This window comes from Engystomops pustulosus, chromosome 11 (genome assembly GCF_040894005.1).
Source record: "Engystomops pustulosus chromosome 11, aEngPut4.maternal, whole genome shotgun sequence".
Taxonomy (NCBI): Eukaryota; Metazoa; Chordata; class Amphibia; order Anura; family Leptodactylidae; genus Engystomops; species Engystomops pustulosus.
This window is the reverse complement of record NC_092421.1, coordinates 32669022-32678399: the sequence shown is the minus strand read 5'-3', so window position 1 is coordinate 32678399 and position 9378 is coordinate 32669022. Positions and strand designations below refer to the sequence as shown.

Here is a 9378-nt window from a genome sequence, read left to right as displayed (position 1 = left end):
CTTCTATGATGCTGTATACTGTATGTAGTGTGTTTAGATCATTTCTCTTATAACAGGTGATATTCCACATAACACTCTCTTTTTTTGTTTACCAGATGTTGAGGGAAGCACAAGTAGGCAGTGACATTTATATTTCTCTTATAACTATTCAAGTTACTTATACGTTCCTTATATACCTCTCCTTGAGGGCCTCTCCCAAACCATTCGTTCCATGGTACATTCGCTTAGGAGTTCACATTCATGACATGTAAGAACAAAAGACACAAGCCTACACTAATTTGTTATAAGGACGGTATGGAAACACTAGATTACAGCATGACAGTTCTTGACAGGTGGGTTTGAAAGTATGGAAGGTGGGGCTCAGTCTGACACATTCAGATTACATGTTTATGCAGTTAGTATGGACTACAAGCAGGTCAAATATGTGTTCTGTCAAAAGCTTTTGAAGATGTATGTGACTATTACCTGAATTTATATTTGGTTTTTCCTACACTTGCTGAAGACTTCAAAATATGTATCACAGCCAAAGGTTCGATAATCAATTTTACCATTCTTATCACCATTTACAACCTTAAAAGGGTGTTGTATTCTTTAACTTCAGTTCAATCCAGCTTTACGATCAATGCAAAACACCTTTCAACTCATGCCCAATATTTATTTCAACCTTCTTCTTAGTACCCATCGTCATGACAACATGCCCATATAGAGCAACAATAGGTAGTCTATAATAACATATAGTAGAACAGAATGCCTGGCACAGGAAATGCATCAGAATAAAAGAGGAGGTCATTGAGAGGTTTAACTGCACCTTTATAGAATCGCTATTAAGTGTCCCAGACATCCATGACTTCTTATATCACTCCATACAATGATCCTAAATTGCTTTACTTCCTGCTCCACTTTTTAGACACCTAAAGTTTTGCTTCTCTCTCTCAAAGATCATTCTCCATTGAGGGCCAAAATCCATTCCATAACCATTTTTCATCAATAATGTTTTCCTACCTCAGTGTTGTTGTATTGACATCAAAGTTGACTTACTATAAGCTCCAAGACATTCACTACTTAATAACCCTTTGAGATGGACCCAACCCCTCTAAGATTCTGCTGATAGTACGTCTAATAGTGAGACATGTGTAGTCAAACCCAGTGGTGTAACTTGAAGCTGTCGGGCCCCGGTGCAAAATATGTGCCCCCAATTACGAAGTAGTGTTTATATTATTAGTCTTCTTCACCACCTGGGCCTCTTGTGCCGGGTTGCGACCGCATCCTCTACAAGCCAAGTCAAGTTATGCCCCTGGTCATACAACTTCTTTTTTATTAATTCAATTAAAACATTACTGTTGGCGGAGAGGCAACATATGTCAGTATAAAACAAATCGCTACAAATTATGGATACATTCCTTTTGTGCACAAAATTGATTCTTGTACACACCAGTAGTGAACCCTAAAATAACTAATCTCAAATCCTGTGTGTATACATGACAATGTGGATAATTATAGAACCTTAATTTTATTATTATTTTTAGAGTCACAAATATATTTCTACTAATTGATGTGGATTATCCAACAAGAAATCTTTTTGGAAGGTTTCAGTTTATTTTGAAGAGGTGGTGCTGAAACAGCTCCGTACATGGGCTTCTTGGCTTCTCATCTCATCCGGCAGGTGATGTGCTCTGTTACAGGTGCTCCTGATAAGTTTCTTGCAGTAGCGCAGGAATGACTGGGACAAAATCAACCTTTCCAATAGAGGCATCTGTTTAGTGGCTACAGTTCAAGGGAGAAAGGACAGTTAAGTAGAAAAGCTTGTTTTCTCTGTATGGCCAGAACTTTTTTTCTCTTTTCTTATTTTCTGTGCCCTTTTTGCATTTATATCAAGTGAAAAAAATGAATAGCCAGGGCTTGGCAGGTTTTTTTTTTTCCATGCACAATTGGATGGACTAAAAAAATCTGGTGAGCGAGTTTCCAAAGCCTGGACTAACCACTTCAATCGCCCTTCAAACAAAGGCTAAAGATGAGAAGAAAGCCCCACCTGGTACCACTGTTTGCTAAAATAATAATAAATACATTTCATTTAATAAATAAGAGATTGCAAAGTGGAGTGCCCTGGACAGCATTAATCACCAGGCCCGGGGCAGGTATCACCTGCTCCTACACAAGGCAAGTTTATTGTTAAATCACCTTCACACAACTACTCTCTCTGATAACTCTGGTATTTCCACAATGACTTCACGCTTCTGTTTACTCATAGTTAGCATAGCAAGCACAAAATAACCACAAACCTGATAAAATATATAAGGTAGAGAACTGTTAGGTTTATACACACACCTGTCTGTTCCGCTTTACTATAGACTCAACACTTAATGGACCACACACAGTTTACATTGGATTATTTTATATTACTTTATAACAGGTTTACTGCAGTCCATATCTCCTTGTCTTATTTGTCTTATTTTATTGAAAACATATGGTAACCAGCTGAACTCTATCCTGTGCTTCATCTGCCAGCAATGGGCAGGTTTTGCAATCAGGCACTGGCTCGCAGGCTGCTGTCGACACATGGTGCTGTTTAATTTGGAGAAGGCCAGTTTGCTTAAGATAACACTTACCTATTCTGTCCCCCACACACTTAAACTGTAAAATAATAAGACATAACGCAGCACAGATTCTTAGAAAAGCAGCCTGGGTACCGTCCTGGATAGATTGTGGAGAGGGGACCATATGCCACCTTAGGCGCACAGCTAAACACTTGTCCTAGGAGAGACAATGAGAGAATGAAAAACACACTGGACTCTCCAAAATGGTCACAGTCTTTATTTACACATCCAAAAATTTTCTCCCTAGAACAATGGAGAACAAACTCTTGATGCCAGTAAAGTGGGATCCAAGAAGAGCAGAGCTGAAAAGGTGCATTGCTTAGAGGCAGGACACCTGTTAGGTTCCTTCCCTGAGAGCGGTGGCTTTCCCAGGCCAGGATGTAGACAAGCTGTATTAATAGAGATTCAGTGAATATTTAGGAATACACAACAGGGAGCAGATGTTCCCACTGCTATCATACCTACCCTAACATAATACCTGCAGCCAGCATCTCACTTGTCCTTTCTTTTTAACATGCCAGGCCCACTAATCTTACTGACAATGGCCCCATTTTGTGACTTTATGGTCAAATTTAATAGATGCACACTTGTTCCCAATGCACACAAACAAGCTGTTGAGATACAAGCAATCCATATGCCAGGCTCAAGGTGCACATATGCCGTCTTTGTAAAAGCAAACTAAGTCAAACAATATATTTTGTTTGGGAACAAGTAGTAAATGAAGTGCTGGAAAGAGCTTTCCATTAGCTATATATCTAGTCCTTTGTTGGCTTGAAACTTGTTTTTTCGCACAGTGAAGGAGATTGAGAAAGCTGATTCTGGAAATCTAGAAGAATGCACCGACCACAGTCCGCATGTTAATCACGCAGTGTAGTAGAACGCTGCTGGATGCCTTCTGGGCATAAAGGAAAGCCCATGGAGACACAATTTGGAAACATTTAGGGACCTTGTGCTTAGGATTCGGCAGAAGGTATCGCACAATTGTTCACTGTGCCTGTCCTCAAAGCTTATAGTTAAGATAATGCTAAACCACATAATTTACTTCAAGTACTTTTTTTTACACTTTTATTGCAGCAATCTGTCATTATCACTATCTTTAACATTATGCAATTTTTTTCTCTTTTTAATATATCACTTTTATTCTAGAACATATATCATTTAGCTACTATCTCTCTCCTGTAATGGAAATGAATGCCATGAGCATGTTCTTAAAATAATACCCATTTTTATTATTTTTGAGTGGTTTTGAAAAATTGTTGTTGCCTAGGAAATCAACCTTCTCTCAGCATTGTTCACCACTATGTCTACATAGGACAATTTTTTTCACTCCATAGTATTACGTAGCAGAAGAATGCTACGAAATGCGGCACTCACCGACGTCCTTCTAAAAACTCAAAGTTTTATTCCGTGCATTTAGGATTACAGGATGCCGACATGCGGCTGAAGCTATGAGCCCGTTGTATGTCAACGTCCTCTAATCCTGCATGCACTGAATAAAGCTTCACATTTTTAAAGAGACATTGGTGAGTGCTGCCCTTGATCTTGTGCTATGTACGACCCTGATAGTTGAAAGCTGAGCATCTCCGGCTCTTCTTGATCCCACAAGCTGGGTGCCGAAGAATTTCAGGCATTATTGAGAGTAGTTTCAGAATTTCCACTGTTTTTTCTTTGCTTTTACCATAGTATTTGGTTGCAACAAAATTCTAATTTGTCCTTCGAGAAGGGTTGTATATATTGCCATCTGTGTTTTCATACAATTGAAAATTGTCCCCCATCTACCCTTCCCCCCACCACCATAAACATTAATAAATGAAAGTAGTAAAGTACAAAGGAAAACTGAATGTACTGAACTAGAGACATTTTCCCCTGAAAGATGCAAGTTTGAACTATGGGTTGGCTAAAAATACTTTTTGTTTTTTGCTTTTATTAAAACATTTGTTCTATTATTTGTCTTGTACACCCATTACAGGCTGCTCAGTTTATTCAATGTTAAATCCTTCAGATAAGAAAATGTCAGAGAGTGGAGCTACAGACCAAGCTGTTGGAGAACTTAAGTAAAATACAATGGATCATCTCCTGAAGGTTATCTGACCTGAAATCCATCGAGACATTTAATCATGTTGTGGGTGTCCATTAACCTCAAAGCAGAGTGACTGTGAGTGCCAGCCTTACCAGACCTTCTACAACATTGACTAATTGTATTGTATTTATTCCTAATCACATCCTTTCCTGAATATTGCCCCACCCCACCCCAAAAATAGAGACAGAAAATTGTTACAAAAGCCTAATCATTGGATCCTCACCCTTGAGTATTGGTATGCCTTTGTTTTCAGGATTGGTTGAGGAGACTGGAAACTGCTCTTAATGACTTGTATAGTGGTGCAAAACACAAAAATCGTCTCTTCTGTGTCCACAAATCCTCGAGTCTTGACCCATTACACTTGAACATTACAATATAAATGTTATTACAATATAATAAAGTTAGCAGATGAACCCAAAAATTCATTTTTTTATATTATGCAATTTTATCTAACATATTTTTTTTAAAAATCAATCTTGATTTTTCAAGTAGAATTCAAAAGCAACAGGTGATCACTAAACTAACCCATGTTCAGCCATCAGCCTCCCATTTTTAGACTACATTAAATCTATTTTTTCGAGATGCAGCACATAATGATGTGATGCATGTTGTCCAGTGCGACAATTTATCATCAAATGCTACAGCTGCTAGTAATAATGCTTTTCACATACATATCAGTAGGTGGTGCCGCATCCTGGGACAACCATTAAAGTTCAAAACTAAAGTAAGACTTATATTATACATTAATGCTTTACCCATTGTTATAATCAGTTCTAAATTTAAAAAAAATGTAAAAAAAATAAATAAAACCTAGGGAACATGCAGTGACTACATAGTAAATGCTTTTAATTTTACCTTTAGCTTCTGATGTGATAACATTTTGTACTTTTTTATACTTACCTTATTTCACATGGCCAAAGTAAAGTTAAGAAAAAGAATCTTTATTTTTCTTCTCATTTTATAGATTTTCATGTAGAAAATTCAAAAATAGATTCAGCTCTACAATGTTACAATGTGATGCCATAGAGTTTTTATTTTTTGTGCCATACATGAAACAAAACATTCCTTTTTATAGCTCAAATATGTGGTAGAGGTGGATGCACAGCTCTCATTGTACTGTACAGATGTTGAGGAGGAGGTCAGTTCATCACAAAGTGCCATAGTTCAGTTCTCCCATGTAAACTAAGCATTATGGACATGCACAGGCAGGGCAAAGACAATCCAATGATTCCTCAATTATTCCACACTGATGGTTCCAGAAATTGTATATACATTTGTGAAGACTCGTGACAGTCGAAGAACAAAGGTATAATATTGCTGGACATTTATATACTACAAAATGCTGTATGTTGTACTCCCCATTTAAGCATTAAGCGAGAAGTGGAATGGCCTTCCTCATCAAAAAACATCACATCAAAGGTTTCTGTTGCTTTCAACAGTTTTCAGGATATTCTGGAAAAGACAATTAAGGTGTAATTGTTACACAGAACTTCCAGTCCAAATTTTATTTGATGGATTTATAGAACATTAAATTTACATCATTAATATAATAATGCTCATGTTTCCAAGATGTTTAATAATCAAAATAGTACTATTCAATGCCCGAAGTAAAACCCGGAGCTTTCTCGAAAACGTGCATCTTCCATCTAGGTAGCTAAGATGTCATTGATGGATAAGATGGCACAAAATCCTACAACCACTTGTAAGAGGTCTAAAACACATACAACTACTAAATTAAACTATGGTACACAAGAAAGAATGCAAAACTTGACACTTACCTTGTGGACTCTCAGACTGAATTTCTCCAGGTTCTTGATGAGAGCAGAGAGAAGACATTAGGAGATGTGGGGGGTTTTCCTTCCCTGGACCTCTAGGTCTTGTATGTTAGAGGAGCTTCAGTTGAAGGATGTATGAAGGATGTGCAACAGGCACACAACTAACTCCCAGGCATATATATACCATTGTGAAACAATGCAGATCAATACAAAGTGTGCCCCCCTGGCACACTTTATCTTATCAGTCTTACATGGAGTGTGCCGGGCTCATTACAACCTGGGAAGTGGCCAATCAGAATCATCAATGACACGCGAGCCTCCCCACTGCCAGACACAGCTGGAATCCCAACAAAGGGCCAAGTGGGAGGGAGAGCAATGAACCCCCACCCCTCCATAAATGATCCTTACACTTAATATGTACATGCATCTAGGAGCTGCCCATTTAGCTGTGTGGTATCAAGGAGGGGAAAAAAGATTAACTTAAGACTGAACTTTTGTAGCTCTTCAACCTTGCACAATTGGTACTTTGGAACAATTGCCCTAAAATATGCACAACATGTATTATTGTTCATGCAAAGGTGAATAATATAAATCCACTAATAAATCAATTTTTTTGTACTTACAATAATAGCTAAAAAAAAAACTAAAATGTACTCATTCTGTAAATGTAGCCCAAAGTAAAATGGAAAGATAAACTGACGTCTATAGGAAAAACATTCACTGTATATCATCACAACTCCTATATAGACAATTTGGATCGAAATGCACAATTTCTTTTTTCAGCTGTTTCATCAAATTTGAACCTGAACGTTCTGCAGTTTAGCTGGATACTAAACTAAATTCTTTTCAACATTATTCTTAATATTTTTTTCATGTGAAAAGTGTCATCTGTTCATTCCAGGAATCCATATTGATACAAGTTTTACAAAGGTGCTGAAAAAGTTGTGGGTTTAGTTAAAGAAATAATGAGTGCAGACATTTCTGCATATTGTATTAGAAGAGCAGTTGAGGGGGTATTAATGGCCATAAGAGTTAAACCCAAAACAATTTTAGGTAGACGTACTTTTCATACCTTTTGCACTGTGGTGCTATCCATTAGCTTAAAGCTGTCTATGAGTCCTTTAAAGCAGCCTGGATGCTTTTTTCACTGCATAAAAACTAAATTCACTTAGTACATCTTGCCAAGAACTTGGCCTATCATGCATTTCCTACCTTGTCTTCACAGGCAGCCATTACTTCCTTATTGCTGTGTAGAACTTTGTGGTTGAAGAATGATCTGCATGTACAACTTCCAGCACCATGGACGAGAAGTAATCCAAAGATTCCCCTCACTACTCTTCTCTCTTCTCCTCCTGAAGCTGCTGGGGAAACTATTTCTGCTGCAAACCTAATAAGGGCAAAATAAAATTCCTAAAAAGTTATTCACCCCCTTTGCCACCCTATGTTATCCAAGCGATCTTAGACCACATCTATAGATATCAGAACAGGTACCACAGTGGGAGTAGTATAATATGATGTTTCTCCAGGTAAATAATTGCCCCATTTCTGACTGAATATTTTGCTAGTGAGTTTCCTCTATAGATTGAAGTGGAGAAGATTTGACAAAGGGTTAAAGTGGTTTCCTATGTTAAGTAGCCCTTTTGCACTTTCACCCACACTAAACATGACAAGTGTTTTGTCGATTTGAGATTAACCACAGAACAAATGTTGCAAACTTTCCGAAATTTTACCAGAATTTCTTGGGGTTTGCCACAAAACCAGAAATACCTACTTAGTATTAGATTCCTCAGAGAGCAGAAACCTTCTTCCCAAAGGCCATCAGAACGGTACCCAGAGCCTGGCTCCTAGCCGGCATTGATTGGCCCCTTATAAATGTTTTATGTGTCTTCAATTTTAATACGATGTAGCCACTCCCTGAATGAATAGTAAGTGGGTGGATGTTCATCAATATTTTTCAACATTGTTATATGTAACATTGTGGCTTGTCTGCACCCTGCTGTATACTGCCCCTGTATACAGTTTCTTTTTTTAGTAATATGAAAAACAGTTAATAGTTATTTTCATTCTTTTATACATAAAACGATGACCATAACACAATAGGTACACAAAACAATATACAGAGAGAAAAATCTAATACAGGCAGTCCCTTGTTACATACTAGGTTCTGTAGGTTTGTTCTTAAGTTTAATTTGTAAGTCGGAACAGGTATATTTTGTAAGTATAACTCCAGTTTTTTTTGTCCATTTGACACCTGGATTTTCACAATTTTGGGTTTTTAGCAATAAAGTTTTATTGAAGACCCTTTTTTTAAATCTTATAGTCAACCTTTGTAATCTGGGGCAGCATCCAGAGGTCCATTTGTAACTAGGAGTCATCTGTAATTTGGGTGCTCTTAAATTGGGGACTGCCTGCATTTGTCACCATATACAATAATATACCCTCCCACATCCCATGGGCAAAAAGAGCTACAAAAAAATTCTAAAGCTGAAAAAACAAATGCTCAGCCTGCTAACATGATACAGTTATTCCTGTGAAACTGGTATTCTCAACAAGCCCTTGTATTAGTTGTTTCTTGATTTCCGTAAATGTGCATTTACTTAACACTCCAGCTTGATAGCTTTTTTAAATAAAACTTATTCTCCAGGACTCTGACTTAAATACGAATTCCCATACCTGGAAGCAGAATAAATATTTCAAGAAAGTCCCTTCCTTAGTTCTTTTATTTCAATGTGTCGAAGTGGGATGCCAGGGGACCCACCAAGCCGCCGGAACGTGTCCAATCCTTGGAACTGTCTCCCTTCAATCACGCAAAGGTTTCCCTTCCATATGACCAAGTAGCTTCCACCACAAGCTTAGTTTTTCCTTGCTTTAACACCTAAGGGCTTGCTCTTTAACAGACCTCTTTTATTATCCTTTATATTCAAAGATT

At 37.6% G+C, this 9378-nt stretch overlaps 1 long non-coding RNA gene across 4 annotated transcripts; it reads left to right on the top strand.

Annotated features, from left to right (window-relative positions):
• Nucleotides 1-740: 740 nt before the first annotated feature.
• Nucleotides 741-7870, top strand: LOC140105842 (uncharacterized). 4 transcript variants are annotated; one of them, XR_011850655.1, is made up of 5 exons: nucleotides 741-785; nucleotides 1683-1814; nucleotides 3389-3564; nucleotides 4597-4749; nucleotides 7675-7870. It is a non-coding gene; the product is annotated as an uncharacterized lncRNA (long non-coding RNA). The 4 variants fall into 4 exon arrangements; XR_011850653.1 differs by having other exon boundaries at nucleotides 1683-2904; XR_011850656.1 differs by having other exon boundaries at nucleotides 1683-2904; nucleotides 4564-4749.
• Nucleotides 7871-9378: the final 1508 nt, after the last annotated feature.